Source organism: Bacillus rossius, unplaced genomic scaffold, assembly GCF_032445375.1.
Source record: "Bacillus rossius redtenbacheri isolate Brsri unplaced genomic scaffold, Brsri_v3 Brsri_v3_scf65, whole genome shotgun sequence".
In the NCBI taxonomy this organism is placed as follows: Eukaryota; Metazoa; Arthropoda; class Insecta; order Phasmatodea; family Bacillidae; genus Bacillus; species Bacillus rossius.
In genome coordinates, this window is record NW_026962865.1 from 20,729 (window position 1) to 28,113 (window position 7,385).

The following is a 7,385-nucleotide window of genomic DNA, read 5'->3' on the forward strand; positions in this document are numbered from 1 at the left end:
CTAAATGTCAGCAGTCTACGATGACATAATGGGCAGTTCCACTAATAGTGTAATTTTTTTATGGCAGCTGCACTGTTTAATTTGCACTGCGAGCTGTTTAAATTTACTGCTACACCAAACAGGGAACTTTTCATTTGCAGATGTTATTCAAGGAATCAAATACGTAATTTGTGCTGGAATCACTTGAAAATGGTTAAATTAACTTAGGTATACTTTAGTGTATAGTATGCTGAAAATGTGGAGATAATTTCATGAAGGCTGTTTGCTGTGGAAGCACTAGCAAATCACCTTGTTCAGTGCCACCTGGAATGGCTTTCTTCGTGCACCTCCAAGGATGATGTGATTATTATTGTGAGTAAATTTTGTTTACATTTTCATTGTGTGAATAATAAAACTTTTAACTGTACACACAACAAGCATTTCACTTGGATCTGATGCATTCTCAAGAGTGCAGTTTCTGTTTAGCTTTTAAAACTGGCTGCCCTTCAATTCACTCAAGGTGCAGATGCAAGTTGCTGATGAAGTATTCCACACACATGCTACATTGGAGAAATATTTTAATAAAAATTAAAACTCTTGCAGGATTTCGAATAAAAACTATCCTATTTATCCCTTCTATGTTTTGGTACTGCGAAATTGAGAGAGGTAAGTAAGTTGTGAGGTTATTTTTACTTGCTTGCATGTGAGGTTAGCAGAGCAAAAATATTTTTGAAATTGCAGATACATGGTCACTTTATTTCGTTGCAAACATTTATAAGCTCGTAATCTTATTTAAAGTCTCCATACTTAATGCGTTTGGAAAACCTTCTTTCTCTCAATTTTACAATGGAACAAAATTTTACTTGTATGTGTACATTAATTCCATCTCTAAATGATGTAGGTTTACGCACCGAGATCAGGTACATTGTAGAGAGAAAAACACACGAGTACCTGCTTATTTTGAAGTTTTAATGAGTATATTAAAAAAAAAAAAAAAAAACGATAAAAATATAATTGAAAAAGTATATTATTCACGTATTTTTGAGGATGAGGGGAGGGGGTGTTTTTGTCCGATGGTCGTTTATCTTTAAAGAAATTTCCGTTGGACCTGTGCGTTCTTGCTCTGCCAATTCTCGAAAAATGAAATATTTTAAGTCGTCTTTTATGTGCTAACTTCATTATATTTGGCTGCATTCGTATTTTTATTAGTTTTGAAACATTCATGTCACGGAAAATAATCATAAACCAGGACAAAAACGTTTTGACTAAATGTTCTAGGTTGGTTGTAAAACATTTTCTTATTTTATTTCACATCGGAAACATCTGTTAAGTTGTAAGCTTTGTAATGAATGCGACAGTCACTTGTTCGCTGAAGTGTTTGTTTAAGAAATTAGTATTGTAAATTTGTTTATGGTCTTGTTAAATGAAATTTTAAGTGAAATCATTTGGGAAAACAGAGGCTACAGGAATTTTCAACACAACTTGATGACCGACGTTGTGACTAGTGTGGGAGTGTGTGCTCGTGTAAATATCAATTTTTCTTACTCCTCGTGCCGGTCAACAGGAAAACAGCGAGTGTGTTATCTCATCGCGGGCGTGTGATTGCGTGTGGTAAATTGTGCTAGGTTAATTACCGCAAAACTCCACTGTGTGCAAATATGTAGTGTGTCGCTGTATGCAAATATTTGGTATGTCTTTTTTTTTTTTTTTTTTTTTTCAGGCAATACACACTTTGAATTTTACACAATTTCGATGCTGCAACCTAAGTGTATACATGCGAATAGGATTGCTTAAATGAAAAAGTAAAGTAGGAGGTAAGTGCAAATGTTTCCAGGAGGTTATGCACACACAATCTATTTTATGAATTAATAGTTATTATCTAAGAAAATGATAGAAGATTATAAATAATGTGTGCAGAATAATACAGAATTTGCATGTTACACAAAAAAAAATATATATATATATTCCAAATATTGTTAGCAAAATGCACCTAGATTAGTGAGCTGGATTTTTTTTTTTTTTTTGTATTTTTGTTCTGTTGATCCCACGTGGAGTCAAGGCTCCGGGATATAGAACATGTATGTGCAGACAATTAATATTTACATGATGCAAGTTACCAAGAAAAAAAATTTCAAAAAAAAAAAATACATAACATGTTACACAATTTAACTTTATGCAAAACATGAAGCAGCTGTTATCACAAGTCCATTCAACAAATTAACAGTTCAATTTCTCTATTATCAATCAAATTAAAGAATAGCTTCAGAGGGTAGGTAGGATATTCTAGAAGAATTTTTTTTACTGTTTTTTTTTTTAATACTGGTAAATTGTTTTAGTTATTTTCTGTGATATTAAGTTGTAAAGTTTTACTCCCAAGTAATTTAGTCCATTTTCAAATCGCCTAGTGTTATGTTCAACTATCCTCAATTTACTAGCATTTCTGGTGTTATACCTATGTGCGAATATCTAAAAAAAAAAAAAAAAAAAAAAAATAATAATTTTTTTTTTCTTCTTTTTCTTAAGAATGAATAAAAAGTTTCTAGAACGTATTCATTTATGGCAGTCAGGACTTTAAGTTTTTTGAATTTTGGTCTGCAGTTAGATGATTTTTTATCTTTTGTTATTATTCTAATAGCTCCTTTTTTTTTTTTTTCCCCCAATGTTATATGGCAGAAAGAGTAGAGCTATGGCTACTGTGACATCATGCATTGATGGGAAGGTTATTGTTGGATAACAAAAATTTAGATGATATAATTTTTATTTTTTTCCATACACAACACATTGCAGGTACAATTTTACAGGTTACAGCTGTACCACCTCTAGTATTGCTGCCGACCATCCAACAAATGAGCACACTAAACAGGCATTGATGACATTGTTATCAACGTCTTTTTGAATCTCTCATTATTATACATAACTGCCCACTGAAACAGAGAAACTTCAAAATAGGTGTGTGTGTGTGTGTTTATATATATATATATATATATATATATATATATATATATATATATATATATATATATACATATATACATACATACATACATACATACATACATACATACATACATACATACATACATACATACATACATATACACTTATCTATTTATTTTTTCACTTTGAATTTTGTATGAGGTATACACATGCAAAGATTCACAGCTGCTGCTGGGTGGGTGAGTGAGTGAGTGATTGATTGATTGATTGATTGATTGATTGATTGATTGATTGATAGAGAGTGAGTGTGTGTGTGTGTGTGTGTTAGGGGGGGGGGGGGGGGGAAATGTGGTGATTGTGGGGGAAAAAAAAATTTAAAATTGAAATTTTTAAAAAAAAATTTTTTTCTGTAGGGTGCAAAATAGTAGTGCCAACGGCACGTGGTGTTCCCAAGCGGTCACCCATCTAAGTACTAACCACGCTCGACGATGCTTAACTTCGGTGATCGGACGAGAACCGGTGTGTTCATCGTGATATGGCCGTTGGCAATGATATAGATGTTTTTTTTTTGCAGTTTGTATTTGCCACTCGAAATAGCTATACCAGGTGTGATTGTTACAAACAACAGGAGAAATCGTGTAATGAACACTCTTTTACTTCCCCCCCCCCCCCCCCTCCCCACACACAACACCCACCACCCTCACCATCCCAACCACCAAAGCCCTCTTCAAAATACACTCTCACACACACACACAAACCCACACTCTATAACTGATGAACATTACCATAACTTCTTAAAGCCATTAGATAATATTTAACTCAAGAAAGGTATTGTGATATGTTTAAAGAAAGAAAGGTGAAACCTTTAACTTTACCAGCAGGTATTAGTATCACTGAGGTATCTTCTAGGTTGTAGCAGCAATAGTAGTAATAATAATAAAATTAAATAAGGTAATAAAAAAGAAAAGTTATACATGTGATCAAATCATGAATGTATAAAACTGGAATGAATTTAAATTTTTTTTATTTTTCTTCATAGGCTGTTTTGAAATTGATGAGTAAGTGCCTCTTCTTTTAAATTTTTTAATGCTGAACACTGTTACATAAGAGATGAATGTTTAGAAAATTTTAAAAAAAAAAAAAGCTAGCCCAGCCCCCTCCCCCCCTCACACAAAATCCAAACAAAAAAAAAAACACCCTCCTTCAAAACATCACATAATCATCCAGCCAGCAGTGCAGACGAGAAATTTGCACTCGGGGCCGCCATTTTGACGATAAATTCTTGCATGGCACACCAAAGGTAGGAAAGAATTTAAAAAAATAAAAATAATGGGCGAGCACCCTCGCGTCTGCCTGTAGAAAATGAAGTTAAAAGTAACATAACCTAAAGACAGGCACACACTAGGGTGCTCCCAGGCGGTTGAGAAATTTTTTCCCGCCAAAAGACTTATATATATTATTTATTTTACTGTTTTTGGCAGGGGGCTATGTCGGTCTGTGTGCAAAGTAGTTCCTACTCCCGCCGCCAGGAGCGCGCGCGGTGGGTAGCGATGTTGTTTTTTCTGCTTTCATTTGTTTATTATTTAGAGGGTTAATGCTATGTAAATGTACGCAAGTTTGGTTATGTGTCGGTAGTTGTGCGAGATTTAATTTCCGAAACGAAATTTGACTTTCATCGGCCTGCATTTCTCACTTATTCGGAAAATACATGTGTGTTTATGTATGTATAATAATCGAGTGATTTTGTAATAATTTGGAAGTTTTGTTTGCGTGTGCGATGTGGGGAAGAAAAGGTGTGCACACGAGTCCTAGGGCTATATTTTTTTTTATTGCGAAATATTTACTTCATGTGGTGAAAAATTTTAAATTATTTGTGATGCAAGTGAAATTTTTTTTTTTTTTTCAGTTGGGTGATGTGTTTGTCCTCGTTTGTGTGCAAGGAAGCAAACATGCTGAAGGTAAGGGGCCATAAATGACACTTTAAAATATTAGTTTACCATTAATTTTGGTTAAATATTAAATTGCCATATAAGTAAAATCATGTCAACTGTTGTATTCCACCCAGTATAAGCTGTTAGTAATGGGTACTTAATATAAATAGAATAAATGTAAGCATTTTCGTCTGCATGAAAATTCACTTTTTTTTTGGATCCATTTGTACTGTGGGTAGTTAAATAGTACATTATGTTGTTTTTACTTCGAAGTACAAAACATCTTGTGCATGATTGCAAATTCAAACGCAGTTAAGCATAATATGAATTCGAATTATGTGTGTGTGTGTGTGTGTATATATATATTTTTTTTTTTTTTTTTTTTTTTTTACTGTGTCCAGTTTTAGCACAAATGGAATTATTTTCAAAGTGAATCGATGCAACTGGTCTTTGCCATTAATATTGATATATGATCTAACTAAATTAAATAGAAAGGATTTTTTTATTTATTTTTTTATATATATAAATATATTTGTAGCAATGTACTAATGACCACAGAAGTAAGCAAAAAAAAAAATATATATATATATATCTCAGCCAGTAAACCATGCGTCTTAAAGACTTTTTTTAATGAAAATATTTCTGCCTTGGTTAAGCTTACATTTACTATCATAGGGATTGAGGGAATTGTAGAACAGCAGCAGAAGCATTTCCTTTCATGATCATGTTCTTGGTCCTGAAAAGGACCGTTTATGTAAGCATGTGCACACCAGACCTGCTCACTTGGAGCTGGTGTATTTGGTGACAGCCTTGGTGCCCTCGCTGACAGCGTGCTTGGCCAGCTCCCCGGGCAGCAGCAGTCTCACGGCCGTCTGTATCTCGCGGCTGGTGATGGTGGAGCGCTTGTTGTAGTGGGCGAGGCGGCTGGCCTCTGCCGCGATGCGCTCGAAAATGTCGTTCACGAAACTGTTCATGATGCTCATGGCCTTAGATGATATGCCAGTGTCCGGATGAACTTGCTTCAACACTTTGTAGATGTAGATTGCGTAGCTTTCCTTCCTCTTGCGCTTCTTTTTCTTGTCGCCCTTCGAGATGTTTTTCTGGGCCTTGCCCGCCTTTTTGGCTGCCTTACCGCTCGTCTTGGGGGGCATCGTAGGTCTGAGCTGTGCCGCTGTCGCTAGATGAGTGAGACGGGAACTGAATTTTTTTCGTGAAAAGTTTTCTTGGCTTCTTGTTGCGCGACCAATCGGAGCGCTCCGCGGCTCGTGATTGGTCGCGCTCCGCGGAGGGACGTGTAACAAAAGTAATTTCCAGCGGCCGGGGCGCCACTTTCTACTTTCGACTTTCGACTTTTTTTACTTTCACTTTTCTACTTTCGACTTTTTCTACTTTCGGCCGAGCGGTTGATAATAGAAGAAGGAGAGTATTTAATAGTGAATTGAAAGGCAGATAAATTTAATGTTTTGTAAAAATTTTAAGCCAATGAAGAATTTGGAGGAGACAACACAATGGATGTGAACAAATCATTAAATAAACAGGAGTTTTCGACAAAACAGGTTTCTGCACTCAAAAAAATGGGTAAAAAGAAGAATAAGCAAGAGAAATTTTGCAACAATGAAGAAAATCAGGTAAGCTTCAGTAGTAATACCGAAGCAGAAGATTTAAGAGGTAAACACGAACATACTGCTCGACAAGAACTGGAGACCATCATGACAGAAAAGTCAAACACCACAGGCAACAAAGTCAACAATGGCAACAAGGGCAAAAACGGCGAAACACTTCCCAGCGACGACAACAGCGACGATTACATACCATCGTACCAGCCACAGCAAGATTCAAAGGCTACAATCAGCTCTGTACCTACAAGTACTCCAATCAGAGTGGAAAGGAATAAACGAGCAGTGCATCTCTCGGACAGTGAGCTGAGAACCCCAAACAGTGAAGTCAGGGACAATTTTAAATCCCCACACTTGGTTTACGCATTCAAGGCAACTGAAACAGCCCCGGGAGACCTAACGGTGCCAACGAAGGGAGCTGCCTCAAACACAACACCCGTGGAAACCCAGTCGGGGTCAGACCCCCACGGCCTAGCCGCATCAAGGTCAGCGACTGGGCCAAGCGGACAACATCATTCAGGGCGAGTCTGTACAGACGTACAGCAGTCTGTGGCAGGCCCCTTTCCTGATGTCACACCCTCCGGGGGAATAGCCCTCCCGCACTCTGAGGGTCTCAGGAAGGGTGCAGGACATGACAAGGAACCATCTAGGGTAAACCCCTTAACTCCTGAAGTGATAATAATCAATAATCCAGGCATGGAACCAGAGGTGATTGAGCCACCACGGCCAAGGAAACCCCCTCCCATTATTGTTACATCTCTTGACATGTTCAAGCGATATGCCAAAAAAATAGCGATGCTACATAAAGATATGCAATTAATATATATCAGGGAGGGTGGAAAGATACTTTGTCCAACAATGGAAATCCATAACATCTGCAGAGACATACTAAAAGATGTCCCTCATTACTCCTTTCGACAGC

General features: G+C 36.7%; 1 non-coding gene across 1 annotated transcript; it reads right to left on the reverse strand.

Annotated features, from left to right (window-relative positions):
• Nucleotides 1-3,344: 3,344 nt before the first annotated feature.
• Nucleotides 3,345-3,463, reverse strand: LOC134545260 (5S ribosomal RNA). Its single transcript, XR_010078389.1, has one exon. It is a non-coding gene; the product is annotated as a 5S ribosomal RNA (ribosomal RNA).
• Nucleotides 3,464-7,385: the final 3,922 nt, after the last annotated feature.